Here is a 16031-nt window from a genome sequence, read left to right as displayed (position 1 = left end):
GCAATTTGTCCAAGGTCATCACACAGTTGGTCTCTGATAGATCGAGGACTCAAACAGTGTTTTCCTCTAACTTGTTCATATTTGATAAACCAAGTAGATAGTATATCAAAATTTTCAGATATGATTTTCAGATATAACCATGGGCTTTGGTATAGTATACATGTATAACATGTGTACACATAAAATTTTAATTGTAGTAAAATACACATAACAGGAAATGTACATCTTTATCATTTTTAAGTGTACAGTTCAATGGTGTTAAGTACATTCACATTCACATATATATATATATATATATATTTTATTATACCAGGTATCTACATGGAAATGGAAAAGCCCCAAAATATTTTTCTCTTATCAATTATGAAATGGACACATAATGACCAACCAACACCAAGTTAGGATCAGACACTCTAGGCCCTTGAGGAGCTTATAATTTGTTCAAGCAACAAGATGAATAAATAGGAGTCTATCGTTAAACATAACAGGCAGTATGACACATTTTATTTTATTTTTTATTTTTGGCAGCCCCTGTGGCACATGGAAGTTCCTGGGCCAGGGATCAAAGCCACAGAAGTAACCCAAGCTGCTGCAGTGACAATGGCAGATCCTTAGCCTGCTGTGTCACAAGAGAATTCTCCCGAATGATACATTTTAAAGGAATGATACCACAAAAAGTCTTTAGAATCCAAAGGACGCAATCATTATGGAATGAGTAGTCAGGAAAAGCTTCAAGGAGAAGATGGACTTGAACCACATTGATAAAAAGGGAGAAGTCACAAGAGGACACTCCAGAAGAAAGAAAAGAGTGACCAAAGACAAAAGACTTTTTGTGTGCTGCAAAAGACTTTTTGACAAGAAAGTGAAGTAAAAGTCTGATAATAGCAAAAGAGTAGTTTGCTACCAGATTTCAATGGCCAATTTTAGCCAGGAGACAATTGGAAGCCATTGAAACCTCTTGCACAACATATTTATAATATGGAAAAGTGTAGGATAGATTGAAGGAGAAAGAGCTGGATGAATGATGTCAATTAGGGATCATTACAAAAGTTAAAGTGCAGAGAAGAGAAGGGGTGGTGGGGTTGGGCACTGGTACCAGAGATATGTGAAATACTGCAAAGGAAGAATCAACAGAGCTTATTAATCAGTCAGCTACTAGAGTGGGGAGGAGAGACAAGAATCCTAGGTTCAAGCTAGAAGGACCAGAACTGTGATACCAATTGAATGGATTAAGTCAAGAGAGGGAGATAATATTAAAGGGAAGATGTGGTATATATATACACAATGGAATACCACTCAGCTATAAAAAAAAATGACATAATGCCATTTGCAGCAACATGGATGGAACTAGAGAATCTCATACTGAGTGAAATGAGTCAGAAAGACAAAGACAAATACCATATGATATCACTTATAACTGGAATCTAATATCCAGCACAAATGAACATCTCCACAGAAAAGAAAATCATGGACTTGGAAAATAGACTTGTGGCTGCCGGGATGGGAGAGGGAGGGAGTGGGAGGGATCAGGAGCTTGGGCTTATCAGACACAACTTAGAATAGATTTACAAGGAGATCCTGCTGAGCAGCATTGAGAACTATGTCTAGATACTCATATTGCAACAGAACAAAGGGTGGGGAAAAAAATGTATACATGTAAGGATAACTTGATCCCCTTGCTGTACAGTGGGGAAAAAAATTAATAAAAAGCTTAAAAAAATAAAGGGAAGTTTAGTCTTAGATATGCTGAAATAGATATGATAGAAAGACATCCAAGTAGAAAAGAGAAAGTACTTAGATGTATGTATAGACTTTCACAATTGCAAGGTATTATGATTCAAATTTTAAAGAAATTCCCTTAATTTTCACCTGCATCTTTGGGAACAAAATGTTGATCTCTGTAGTTCCCGTCGTGGCGCAGTGGTTAACAAATCCGACTAGGAACCATGAGGTTGAGGGTTCGATCCCTGACCTTGCTCAGTGGATTAATGATCCAGTGTTGCTGTGAGCTGTGGGCTGCGGTGTGGGTTGCAGCTGTGTTGCTGTGGCTCTAGCATAGGCCACTGGCTACAGCTCCGATTCGACCCCTAGCCTGGGAACTTCCATATGCCACAGGAGCGGCCCTAGAAAAGGCAAAAAGACCAAAAAAAAAAAAAAAAAAAAAAAAAAAAATGTTGATCTCTTCAACTTATCCAACTGAAATGGGAAAGAATAAGTTGATCACTATGTTTGACATACTCTTCATACAGAAGTATAGAGACTGCCACTCAAAGGCAAATGTCAGTTTCACTTTATAATAATGCAGAGAGAATTGGAGACATAAAAGCTTTTTAATATTGTATTCAGTTGAGGAATAATCCTATGGAAAATTGAAAATACATCCAGCAACTTTAATAATGGTTTACATTAAGCTATTGGTTTCCAGCATTTCAATAGGATGTTCCCGCTATGAAATAAATTTAGAAAAATCAAGAGAAAACATGGTGTAAAACGGTTTTGTGTTAAGAGTGTTGGATCAGAGCATAAAAAAAGTTTTATTGTTTATAAAATGATTTAATTTTCTGTCATTCTGACCTAGAAATTTTGATCCCTAGCGGAGAGAGCTTTGCCAACTAACACAGTAAACAGAAATCTGTATTTTTCTCCTTTCTTTCTCCTGTAGGGCAGATTTAACCAGTGGGCTTAGGGCCCATGCTATTTTTAAAAAGTCCATGAAATTTTATTAAATTTTGTTTTGGAAAAAAAAAAGTCAAAGTATATAAACTACATCAAAAATAATTTAAAGATTGCTATTACAGTGGGAGGGACACACAAAGTCAAAACTGCCTATGACTCATGAAAGTCGTCGAGAGAAAGTGGCCTGCCTCCTGCACATAGACCTGGGTCTTTAGTCCTAACCATAAACCATAAACCATACCTTTTTATACTCGTCTGCATATTCTTTTTTTTTTTTTTTTTGTCTTTTTGCTATTTCTTTGGGCCGCTCCTGCGGCATATGGAGGTTCCCAGGCTAGGGGTCCAATCGGAGCTGTAGCCACCGGCCTACGCCAGAGCCACAGCAACGCAGTATCCGAGCCGCGTCTGCAACCTACACCACAGCTCACGGCAACGCCGGATCGTTAACCCACTGAGCAAGGGCAGGGATCGAACCCGCAACCTCATGGTTCCTAGTCGGATTCGCCAACCACTGCGCCACGACGGGAACTCCTCGTCTGCATATTCTTATGAATATTGTCAGCCTCTTGTTTTCTTTTTATTATAGTTATCTATGCCCATAATTTTAAGAATCATCTGGTTTTACAAACTTTGCAAAGATAAATGTCAGTCTCCAACAGCTTTTCTCCATATCTCCTTACTCAGAGGCAGCTACTTTGGACTTTTGAAGCTGCTCTTCTGATCGTACCTTCATATCTTTAAGCAACAAGCTTATAATGTTCCTTCTTGGTTTTTTCAGGTTATCATCTATTGACGTCCTATCATGCAGAGGAAGATTTAAATATCCTGTCTCCTCCATCCTTACAGAACCAGTGGAACCCAGTCATAAACACTTCTCTCCTGTTATCTTCCTGATTGAGACTTATTGTAATTTTGATTGATTTAATGTTCAGGATTAACATTATTATGACTCTGGAGGCTATTCAGTGCTGAGTCATCTAGTAAACTCTCATGACTCTTCCTTTACTGCACATGTTGTAGTTTTCCCTCCAGTTAAGAACTGTCTTGGAGTTCCTGTCGTGGCACGGTGGAAACGAATCCGATTAGGACCCATGAGGTTTCGGGTTCGATTCCTGGCCTTGCTCAGTGAGTTAAGGATCTGGCATTGCTGCGGCTGTGGCGTAGGCTGGCAGCTATAGCTCTGATTCGACCCCTAGCCTGGGAACCTCCATATGCTGCAGGTGTGGCCCTAAAAAATGACAAAAGACCAAAAAAGAAAAAAACTGTCTTGTTTTCTCATTTACCTAGTGTTCTATGTAAACACTTATGATTTCTAGGTACCCATGTCCACTAGATATTTAAATATCTTCTCAGTACATTTATTTGTATTGAGTATTATGTCAATTTTATTTTTTAAGTCTCTGCTGGAGCATTTGGGCCTCTAAGGTTCCAGATGGATTGCCCTCATGCTTGGTGCAAGATTCTGGGTAAATATGAGAATTTCTTTGCATTTATCCTGTGTTGGATCTTGCTTATTCTGTAAGTCATGTCTTCTTTTTTCTTGATTTTGCTCCATTGTTTTTGGTGTACATATCCTTCAGTAATTCTCTGAGAAGAAGTGTGTGTTTGTGAACTTCAGGTGCAAGTTTCTCACTGAAAGATCTTTACCCTCACACTTAGCTGAAAAGTTCATTCGACATTTAATATTAGTTAGAAATTATTTCCCTTCAGAATTGTGAATGCGTTGCTCCATGTTCTTCTAACTTCCTGTGTTACTATTGGAAAGTTCAGAGTCATTCTGACTCCTGTTATGTGTATGTGACCTTTTTCCCCCTTCTCTCTGGAAACTTACAGAATCTTCTCTTGTCTTCTGTGTTGTGAACTATCTCTACGATGTCTCTTGGTGGGGGTCTATTTTCCCAGGAAGCCCTTTCACACTGTAAATATATATCCTGTAATTTTTAGAAAACTTAAATTATTGCCTTGATAAATAATTGTTTTCTCTAGCCTCTCTTTGAGGAACTTCTCCTGGGCTAGTCTTCTAATTTGCTTATGTTTTCCTTCCTATTTTTAACGTTTTTTCCTTTTTGTTTTCTTACTGCAATATTTCTCCCATACTATCTTCTAATCCATCTATTGAGTTTTTGTTTTCACAACCATGTTTAACTTTTTTTGTTGTTCCCTCTAACTTTGTTTTTTGGAGATTTCTCTTATTGTTTCATTAATTCAGAAACTTCTACTACCTTCTGTAAACATTAATAGCAGTTAAAATTTTGTTTCCCCTGCCAGCCTACTCATCATTTCCTTCAAGTTGCCTTTTTTTATTTACATATTTTATTCCAACATTTGTGTGAGAGGTTATCCTCAAATGTCTGATAATTCTAAGTTGTCCGTTGGTGCATAACTAAGGGTGTTAACCCCCTTTTTTATTTTTTATTTTATTTATTTTTGTCTTTTTGCCTTTTCTAGGGCCACTCCCACGGCATATGGAGGTTCCCAGGCTACGGGTCTAATAGGAGCTGTAGCCGCAGGCCTACACCACAGCCACAGCAATGTGGAATCTGAACCACGTCTGCAACCTACACCACAGCTCATGGCAACATGGGATCCTTAACCCACTGAGCAAGGCCAGGGATCGAACCCGCAACCTCATGGTTCCCAGTTGGATTCGTTAACCACTGAGCCATGATGGAAACTCCATTTTTTTTTTTTTTTCCTTTTTATGGCCACATGTGTGGCATATGGTAGTTCCCGGCCTAGGGGTTGACTCGGAGCTATAGCTGAAGGCCAACACTACAGCCACAGCAACACAGAATCTGAGGCACATCTGCAACCTACTTGACAGCTTGCTGGCAACACCAGATCTTTAACCCACTGAGTGAGGCCAGGGATTGAACCTGCATCCTCACGGATACTATGTTGGGTTTTTAAGCCACTGAGCCACAACAGGAACTCCCCCCTATCTTTTTTTAAATAAAAAGCTGAGTGAAACTCTTAGTGCATGGGTGAATTTTTTTTTTTTCTCGGTATGCAGGTGATGTGGGTCAGTTGTTTGTCTTGGAACCTCTATTGTTTGTCTTTAAATGTTTCTTCTAGGGTGTTCAGATTCCCCATAGACTGTACTTTTGTCTCTTATGTGGAGGATATAGACCTGACTGTATTCTGGGAGAAGAGAGGCTGGGGACATCATCTTTGAATATGTATACCCAATCCCCCCATCTCCCCCTGCCTTTAGATATAGCTCTCTTACTCTTGGCTTGGTGTCTCTGTACCAGGGAATGTATTTCTGATCTTCTGCGGGGATTGGGAAGAAGCAGTTGCCCAGCTGTATAGGGAGGGCCAAGAAATTGAGGGTTCTAATTGAGGTAATACTTTTTTTAAAAAAATTGTATTTCTTTATTTATTATTTATTTTTTGGCTGCATCTGGAGTATGTGGAAGTTCCTAGGCCAGGGATCCAACCTGAGCCACAGTTGTAGCCAGAGCCACAGCAGTAACAACATCACATCCTTAACCCACTGAGCCACAAGGGAACTCCCTAACTACTTCTTACAACCAGTCCTTTTTATTGTCTCCCCATCACCCTCCTCTTCCAAGGTATCTGATGCCATCAATTCCTAGTCATGGGGCAGATATTTCAGTGGAAATTAGATTTATTCTCAGCCTCCCTCTACTTCTGACATAACTAGGTGGGTTTTTTTGAGTTTTTTTTTTAAGAGCCACACCCACGGCATATGTAAGTTCCCAGGCTAGGGGTCAAATCACAGCTGCAGCTGCTGGGCTACACTACAGCCACACCAGATCTGAGACACATCTGGGACCCCTGCTGCAGCTCATGGCAAATCTGGATTCTTAACCCACTGAGTGAGGCCAGGGATTGAACCCACATCCTCATGGATAATAGTTGGGTTTTTAACCCACTGTGCCACAATGTGAACTCCTAATTAGGCTTTTTCAGGCCTGCAAAGTCCATTTCCATTTGACCATCTACTTGCTTGCTTCAAAATTGTTGTTGTCATGGTCATCTTTATCTTGTGGTCTTACACATTAAAATAATTCTCTTAGGTGTAGTTTCAATAGAGTTTTGGAAGAAGCAAGATTAGATGATGTTTTTAATCTCCATCTTTATCTGGAAGTTACTGAAATCGAGTTTTGACTACACAGAGATCGAAGTATTCAGAGTACACAAACTGATTTATGGAGGCTTTTGATGTTTCTGAAATTTTTTTTTTTTTTGCTTTTTAGGGCCACACCCATGGCATGTGGAGGTTCCCAGGCTAGGAGTTCAATCAGAGCTACAGCTGCTGGCCTACACCACAACCACAGCAACATGGAATCCAAGCTGCGTCTGCGACCTACACCACAGCTCACAGCAATGCCGAATCCTTAACCCACTGAGTGAGGCCAGGGATCAAACCTGCATCCTTATGGATACTAGTAGGATACGTTTCTGCTGTGCCACAATGAGAACTCTGTAACGTTTCTGATAATAGTTTATAACAATCTATGATTCTACTGACCAGTCGTAACACAGCTATGTGTTAGCCCAGTGTTTTTCAAACCTGAGTAATGTTCTAACCTTATTAAAGGAAAAAATAAAATCTATAGATTTCTGGTACTGAGTTACATTATTTTGATTATAATATTACTTAAATGTATATAAACTTAATATAGACTTTTTATGCTTACGTATCATGTACATTTACATAAGCAACCCCCCAATTTAATATACAAAGTTGCACATAGTTTGAATTAGCAACCCACATTTAATGTGGTAGATGTTACTTTAATGGAACTAAATTGAAATTTTAAATACAAATATGGTACTTATTGATGTGTCCACTGTTCACATACTACCATGTATTGCTTTAGAAACAAATTTGCCCTTGGAGTTCCCTTGTGGCACAGTGGGCTAAGGATCCTGCATTGTTCCTGCAGTGGCTCAAGTTGCTGGGTGGCATGGGTTCAATCCCTGGCCCTAGAACTTCTACATGCTGAAGGTGTGGCCCCCATTTTTTTTTTTAATTTATCCATTTCTCTGAATTTGAAATGCAGGGTAAACTTTTTCCAGATAACAATATTTATTATCATATGGGCAACATTTAGCAAGAATGTAACCTTGGGGAGCTCCCATTGTGGCCCAGCAGAAACGAATTGACTAGTATCCATGAGGATGTGGGTTGGATCCCTGGCCTCATTCAGTGGGTCGGAGATCCAGCATTGCCATGAGCTGTGGTGTAGGTCACAGTCGTGGCTTGGATCCCGTGAGGTTGTGGCTGTGGTGTAGGCTGGTAGATGTAGTTCTGATTCGACCCCTGGCCTAGGAACTTCCATATACAGTGGTTGTGGCCTTAAAAGGAAATAAATAAATAAATAAATAAATAAAATAAAAGAATGCAACTTTGACCTCGTGAGCCTTCATCTTTTCTTTTCATATTAGTTCTAACAAATAAAATAGCACTGCATAATGCTGAGGGGATTGCAAATGTGAAATTTTTATTTATTTATTTATTTATTTGGTTGAGCCCACAGTACATGGAAGGTCCTGGGCCAGGGATTAAACCCATGCCACAGCAGCAATCTGAGCCACTGACATGACAATGCCAGCTCCTTAACCCACTGCACCACAAGGGAACTCCCTTAATTTTTTTAATTGAAGCGTAGTTGATTTACAAAGTTGTGTTAATTTCTGCTGTACAGCAGAGTGATTCAGTTTTACATACATACATTCTTTTTTTATTTTATTTATTTATTTTTTGTCTTTTTGCTCTTTCTAGGGCCGCTCCCGCGGCATATGGAGGTTCCCAGGCCAGGGGTCGAATCGGAGCTGCAGCCACTGGCCTACGCCAGAGCCACAGCAACGCAAGATCCGAGCCGTGTCTGTGACACACCACAGCTCACGGCAATGCCAGATCCTCAACCCACTGAGCAAGGCAGGGATTGAACCTGCAACCTCATGGTTCCTAGTTGGATTTGTTAACCACTGTGCCATGATGGGAACTCCCATACATTCTTTTTTAAAAAAATATTCTTTTCCATGATGGTGTCTCATAGGACATGGGATATAGTTCTCTGTGCTATACAGTGGAATCTTTGGTTTAGCTCCTCTGAGTATGAGAGCTTACATCTGCTAACCCCAACCTCCCACTCCTTCCTTCTCCCCCCACCCCCAGCCCTTATTTTAATGGAGAAGCATCTCTGAGTAAGGCTCTGGCTGCACAAGGGAGTTGGCCGATGACCCCCTTAGACCCTCAGATGTCTGGGACCCCTCCTTGGTGGAGTGACTGTTGTGTCCAAGCAGGGGAACAGTGTGTACCTGAGTAGGATCACTGAAATGAAAAACACCTTCACTTCGCTTTCCTTCACAAAGAGGAGATACATGAATAAAGATGCTTATTGGAGGACAGGTACAGTTGACATGGTGACATGCTATTGCTTCTAGTGCTGGCAGCCACCAGTTTGAGATCTAAGGTTTATCCAAATTTTGTAAAATGAAACAGTCAATACTTAAAATTGTCTGCATAATACCAATAAACTGCCCAAGTATTTTACCCTGTTACTGTGATTGGATCTTTGGGCTCCTCCCCCGGTCCATGTGGCTGGAGATGCCCAGTAATCACCAAGGAGGCACCGACCAGTGCGTCTGTGGCCTCTGCTGGAAATCCAGGCACACATAACATGGGATGGGAATATGTGTTTTATTTATTTATTTGCCTTTTTGCCATTTTCTTGGGCTGCTCCCGCAGCATATGGAGGTTCCCAGGCTAGGGGTTGACTCAGAGCTGCAGCTGCTGGCCTACACCAGAGCCACAGCAACACAGGATCTGAGCTGTGTCTGCAACCTACACTACAGCTCATGGCAATGCCGGATCCTTAACCCACTGTGCAAGGCCAGAGATCGAATCCACAATCTCATGGTTCCTAGTCAGATTCGTTAACCACTGAGCCACAATGGGAACTCCAGGAATATGTGTTTTAAAAGCAGGATGAGAACACAGAAGAATCTGGCATCCACTTGAGAACTTTGTTCAAGACGCAAAAAATGGTTAATAAAAAAGGTCCAGTTGGTCAGTATCAAAACTTGGTCAGGCTTGGGTTTAAGTCATACTGGCCGTCTCCCCATAACACGGAGAGACCAAAGTCCAAAGGGAAGGGTCTTGGGTAGAGGGGCCATGGGGACCGTCTGGGCTGTAAAGCAGGTACCTTTGCAATCAGTCAGCTGGGCACTTCAGTGTTTGTCTTCCAGAAGAAATAAGGAACACTGATGTCACCTAATCAAGCCTTCCCGTTGCACTTGAATGGAAGGAGCATAGCCCAGGCTGGATTCTCAATGCCAGAGGGGTGTATCTGTGTGTAAGCGCACCTAAGGGTAGATCTAGGAGCCTGAATCCTGACCCTGGGCTAGGAAGCAGGCAGAGCTAGGCTTAGGGTTAAGGCTCTGGCCAGACAGACTGTAATGCAAGCTCCAACTGGAGTTTAGGGTGTGGGAACTAATGCACAGTGCAGGCACCTGACATGTGTGACCATGGCCTGGAAATCTGGAGGGTAATCCCCATCCTTACGGCTTAGGATCTTCACTTAGGCCTCCTTTTTACCTGGTTACTTTTTATATTACTGAGACATTCAGTCACAACAGATAGAATTCCAAAGTAGGTTAACCTTCAGGAAAAAAGGAGGTTATAAGAAGGGCACTGCCTTTCTGCATGGAAACCAGGGACTCTCATGTCCTCAGTTCTCCTCCTCATATTTCAGCTCCTGGTGTGATGGTTTCCTTTTCTTCTCTGCAGGTATTGAATTCCAGCACACTGTACGAGCAAGAGAGGGGTATGGAGGGAATACGGGGTAGTTGCCATTTTATGCTACTCCAGTTTATCAGTTCCAAGGAGGAAAAAGGGAATTTTCCCTTCCAGTGTTACTGTGGAAACTCCTCTGGAAGGACTCGGATGGGCTCAACCTGGATCTCCCATCCTCTCTCTGAGGTTAGTCATTCTGACTGGGATTAAGGCCTATGATTGGCTGTTCCTAAGTTATAAGCCCACCCCTAGGCTAGGTGGAGAGGTGATTGGCAGCTTACAAAATTTGATGGGAGCTGGAGAGGAGCAATTACCTCAAAGAGGTAGCATTCCTTCCAAAAGAGGAGAAAAGATACTGGGCAGAGACAAGACAATAGATGTCCCTTATGATCTTTATACATCTGTTAAGGCTTGACTCAGGTGTCACTTCTTATTTTTTGCCTGTGCCTGTGGCATGTGGAAGTTACATGGCCAGGAATCCAACCAGGTCATAGCAATGACCTAAGCCACAGCAGTGACAACACTGGACCATTAACCCGTTGAGCCACCAGGGAACTCCAGGTGTCACTTCCTGATACACCCTCTGTCCCTGCCCTCCTCCTTTTGGGTTACACGTCCCTCTCTGGGCTCATGTTATATCTTGGCTGTACCTGCACCCATTATAGTTTATAATTGTCTATCTGTGTATTGGTCTCTCTTACTAGGAAGGAGCTTTAACACAGCTACTGTGGCTTATTCCCATTTGCACACCCAGGCCCTCAACAGATAATGGGAGCCCTAGGAATGTTTAAAAAAAAAAAATAAATGAAGATGATCACAAAATGGCAGCAAATCCTCTTGAACTAAGGGAAAGGTAGGAGTAAAATAAATGTTAAAAAGTACCAGAAGTTCCTTGGTAGCTCAGCAGGTTAAGGATCTGGAGTTGTCACTGCTGTGGTGTGGGTTTGATTCCCAGCCCGGGGAACTTCTTCATGTTGCAGCAACCCCCCCCCCCCCCCGCCACCAACAACAAAAAGATAAAAATTACCAAACACTGTGATAAATGGCTTATATTATGTAATTCATCTTTTTTTTTTTTTCACAAGAGCATTTCAGGGCGGTATTCTTTCTTTTTTTTTTTTAATTGGAAAACTAAATTGGATTCTTTTTTTTAATTGGAAAACTAAATTGGATTCTTTTTTTTTTTTCGGTATTCTTTCTGTTTCATAGGCAGGAAGCTAAAGGTTACAATTTCACCTGCATGTACAGCTGATACCTGTCAATATAATGATTAGCACTGATATAACTTAAATCCAGCTTAAATCTCATTCAGCTACACTCTCTTCTGCCCTCCTCCTCCTCCTTCAGGTTAATAGTGAGCTTACATCACATACCCATGCTCTCTTTCCCCTTCTTAGTAATTTGAACTTTTTCTGCCAATAGATTGCTTTATTTAACCTAAATACATTCCCCAGTCAATTTTGCATCTTTTGTTGTGTTTTCATCCACAAATTTAGAGTTGAAGGAGAGACTCTGCAAAATCCCTGTTTGTGAAATAGACAAAGTAAATGAACCCAAGTAAAAGTAACAAGCATGGTAACTCCAACACCAGGCAGACAATTGCTCTGACTGGTTCAGGAAAGTTTTCTGGCTGTCAGTGGGCAGGCAGACTGGGAAGAAGCTGGCCTGGGTTTACACGTTCCACTCTGCTCCTCTTCTCTCTGTTTTGGAGCCTCCTTTATTCTCTCCTTTTGCATCAGTTGCCTTTTTCTCCCCAACAGCTTAGTACTTTTATTTTATCCTTAGTTTCTTTGGACTCTGCATTTCAGCTCCCATACCTTTGATGGTCCTCTCCTCCCTGCCCTCCTGCCATCAGACTTTCCCCACAGAGCATCCTGGCAGCTTTGCACCAGAGAGCAGGTTGAATCGTCCAGAAGCTCCTGAGGTGTAAATGACCTTTGGTAATCTCAGGGGTGACCCATGACTGAATGAAACACTTGAATGCAGAGAGCTAAGGCTAATCATGGGTATTCTGAAATTATGATTGATCCAGTATGGATTTTTTTCTTGTAGGGCAATTTCTAGACTCATCCAATCATTTGAAGTGGCCTATTTGAGGTCAGGCCCTTGGGGAACAATGCCTCAAAGTGCGGTTCTCCAGCCATCCTGATCTAATCTCATCGGTTGCCTGTTAATACTGCTGCTTCCTGGGCCTCACCAGCCCCAGTAAGTCAGAGTTTTTCAGAGCTGGCAGGCAATGTGAATTTAAAATATGCTCCTTTGTGATGGCGATTTTTTTTTTTTTTTTTTTTTTGGCTTGTTAGGGCTGCACCTGCAGCATATGGAAATTCCCAGGCTAGGGGTCAAATCAGAGCTACAACCTCCGGCCTACACCACAGCCACAGCAATGTGGGATCCGAGCCACGTCTTCAACCTACACCACAGCTCACAGCAACACCAGATCCTTAACCCACTAATCGAGGTCAGGGATCTAACCTGCATCCTCATGCATACTAGTCAGTTACTGCTGAGCCACAACTGGAACTTCCTGCTCCTTGGTGATTCTTAAGTTCACTAAATTGTAAGAATCTCTGCCTTTGTGCTAATCATCCTCTAAAAATTTCATACGTTATTTTTTTCCTCTTTATATCACAAAGAATTTAATTTATATGTATCTTCAGCTTGCACAAATATTAGATATTTGACTGAAGAATTTAGCAATAATACTCAGCAAATATTCCAGTATCTATTATATACAAGCCACATAGCTATATTTTCTTGATTTGAAAAAGATGAGGTAAATTTTCCAGCCTATGTCCCTCTTTTAAGTGCTTTCATATGGGGGATTTATTCATAATGAACACTAGGGTAAAGCTGAAGGAAGGCTTTGCTTTCTATACATTGTGCATTTCCCATTTCTATTGTTTAGAGAGAAACTACATTTATATAATCTGGTATCAAAAGTTTAGTCATAAAGTTTTTATTTTGGCTCTTTCAGTAGGATGCAGTTCCCTGTATATGAACCATATCTATATAGATCTACACATATATATGATACAGAGATATAGATATATCTAATATATACCATAGACATAGTATATATATCATGGATATATAAAATATCATATCATATCATCAATCAGAGTTGGGTTAGTGGGAGGCCCAAGGCCACATTCCCGTCACTTTCTGCCAATGCTCCACATCCATCTTTGAGGCAGGCAGACAAAACCACATTACAGGCCAATGTCCCTCCTGCGGGGACTGCAGATGGAATATTGGTGGCAGGTGCACGAATTGCTACTACATCCTGGAGGTCTGTCTCCACTTTCCCCTCAACTGCATGCTCAGGCTCTGAAGGAAGATCACACTGCTCTATGGAAACGTAGTCCTCTGTAGTCAAAGTCTCCCACGAAATGTCTTTCTCCACTTACAAAGGTAACAGGGAGCGGGACCAGCATGGGACGGGACCGCTTAGTCATCCCATTAATGGGAAGTTCTTTGACCTCTTTTGCCCATGGCCTAAACTGGTAAGGCACAGATCCCCAGCTAAGGCACCATAAGCCTCAGAAGCTGGGTGTGGCTGGGTCACTTTCACACAGATGGTGGCTGTTGTCCCAAATGCCCCTTTCCTTAGGGCCTTCTGGGAAGCTTAACTAAACATCAACTCAGAACTTGAAAACTCAGAAATTCTAGGTCCCCAAACGACTGCATTTTTCCAAAGTTTTAAGTTAAAGAAATTAATATTTGTGTAGCATTTAGCAATGTACAAAGTGCTTTTCACTTACATAATTTAAAGTATCGAAATCTTCAAACACTCCTATATGGTTTTATTTTAAAAGCACTCTGAGTTTCCATCAATTCAACCAGGATACAGTGCATGACAAGCAGCTTTAAAGGTCTGTGTAATTATCACTTAAAAGAAACCTTAGTCTCCCTTGATACAGCCGGACCCAGAAAGCACTGCTTCCGGTCCTTTTCTTACCACACTTCTCGCTGCTCTTGCATATTCTTACCTATTTATTTATTTTTGTCTTTTTTGTTGTTGTTGCAACGCGGGATCCGAGCCGCGTCTGCAACCTACACCACAGCTCACGGCAACGCCGGATCATTAACCCACTGAGCGACCGAACCCGCAACCTCATGGTTCCTAGTCGGATTCTTTAACCACTGCGCCATGAAGGGAACTCCTATTCTTACCTATTTACCTGCCTTATCTCACTTAACTAGATTTGAAGTTCTTTAAGGCAAGATCTCTGTCAGGTTTATCTTTGCATCATTCACAGTGCCAGCAGACCTGGCAAGCCCCCAATTGGTGTTTGTAAAATGAATAAATGAATGAAAGTGGATGAATAAATGTACCCATTTCCCACAAAGCCTCTGGACTTTATCTGGCTTGTGAGAAGAAAATCCTCCCAAAGGAAGGAAGCTAAGCTAGAGACTTTATAAGGAACAGTATCTTTCTAAAGTCCTCTAATGGAATGAGGAATCTTTCACTTTATAACTCATAAAAGACTAGTGAGTTCTTTCTGAAAAATTATGTGTAAGGCCCCTACTGCTTTATTTTTACTAACCGGTAAATTAACTCTCAAATGTTAAACCAGCAATAAGCCAGAGCTCCTTTATCAATTGTCCTTTCCTCATTCTTTATACAAACTAGGAATTTAGGTTGCTGATTTCCCTCGCCTCCCATTTTACGTGATGGTCACGTAAAAGAATCATAGAAACACATCAGGAACGAAGTATGTAAATAATAAAAATGCACATACAGCAGCACTCATTTCGTCCTACGTATTATTTTGACCCACACCTCAGCCTTGAAACTCTGAGATGTGTTTGCACGTATATTGAAAAAATAGAAAAATAAAGTCAGCCCAAACACTCTCTTGTCAGTATGAACGAATGTAAAACGAAATGTCGTTTTTCTTCACATTAAAAACGACACCAAGAAAATTATATAAAATAAATATACCCTTGGAATTAGAAATCCAGCAACGTCAGCACACTGAGATGGGGTGAGTGGAGGGGCAAATGAAGATTCATCTCTTAAGGGAGAAAAGAAATCCACCCTAACTGGAGGCCAGGTTTGCCTGGCGGGGGTGTGACTCACATTTTTGGATAATCTGAATAAAGGGGATCATGTCAGAGCGAGGCATCCATGCCAGCTGCGGGCTCTCGGCACGCAGTCCGCTCGGGAGCGGAGCCGGGCGCGCCGCCGCAGGCCAGCCGAGCGCCAGCCGGGCTACAGCCGGCGGGGAGGGCGCGCTGGGCGGACGCTGACTGACCGCGCGCGCGGTCAGGTGATCCCGGGCGCCACGTTCCCGGAGCCCTGCCTGCCGTGGCCGCCTGGGTCGGGCCGGGGCCGAACCGGAGTCGAGAGGACCTGGTCTCTCGGAACAAAGTTGCCGGCCCGGCGACGGCGGCGGCGGCGAGGAGGGAGAGCCGAGAGGGAGTGGGAGTGCTGGGCCGGCCGGCCGCCGGGCCGGACCCGCTGGGCCACCTCCTCCTCGGGGCGAGCGAACCCCGGGTGCCTGGACGCGAGCCGGCTCCCAGGGGAAGGCAGCGCGCGCCCGGGCGGCCCGGCTCCCCACCCTCCCTCCTCCGCCTC

At 42.3% G+C, this 16031-nt stretch overlaps 1 long non-coding RNA gene across 1 annotated transcript in view; it reads left to right on the top strand.

Annotated features, from left to right (window-relative positions):
• LOC106506455 overlaps positions 1-3787 on the top strand; it is a 55572-nt gene extending 51785 nt beyond the window's left edge. The window contains exon 5 of the long non-coding RNA XR_002342512.1: positions 3455-3787. This is a non-coding gene — a long non-coding RNA (uncharacterized LOC106506455). The remainder of the gene's footprint in view (positions 1-3454) is intronic.

This window comes from Sus scrofa, chromosome 1 (assembly GCF_000003025.6).
Source record: "Sus scrofa isolate TJ Tabasco breed Duroc chromosome 1, Sscrofa11.1, whole genome shotgun sequence".
NCBI lineage: Eukaryota > Metazoa > Chordata > Mammalia > Artiodactyla > Suidae > Sus > Sus scrofa.
Note: the sequence above shows the minus strand (reverse complement) of the source record. Positions and strands in the feature narration are given on the sequence as shown.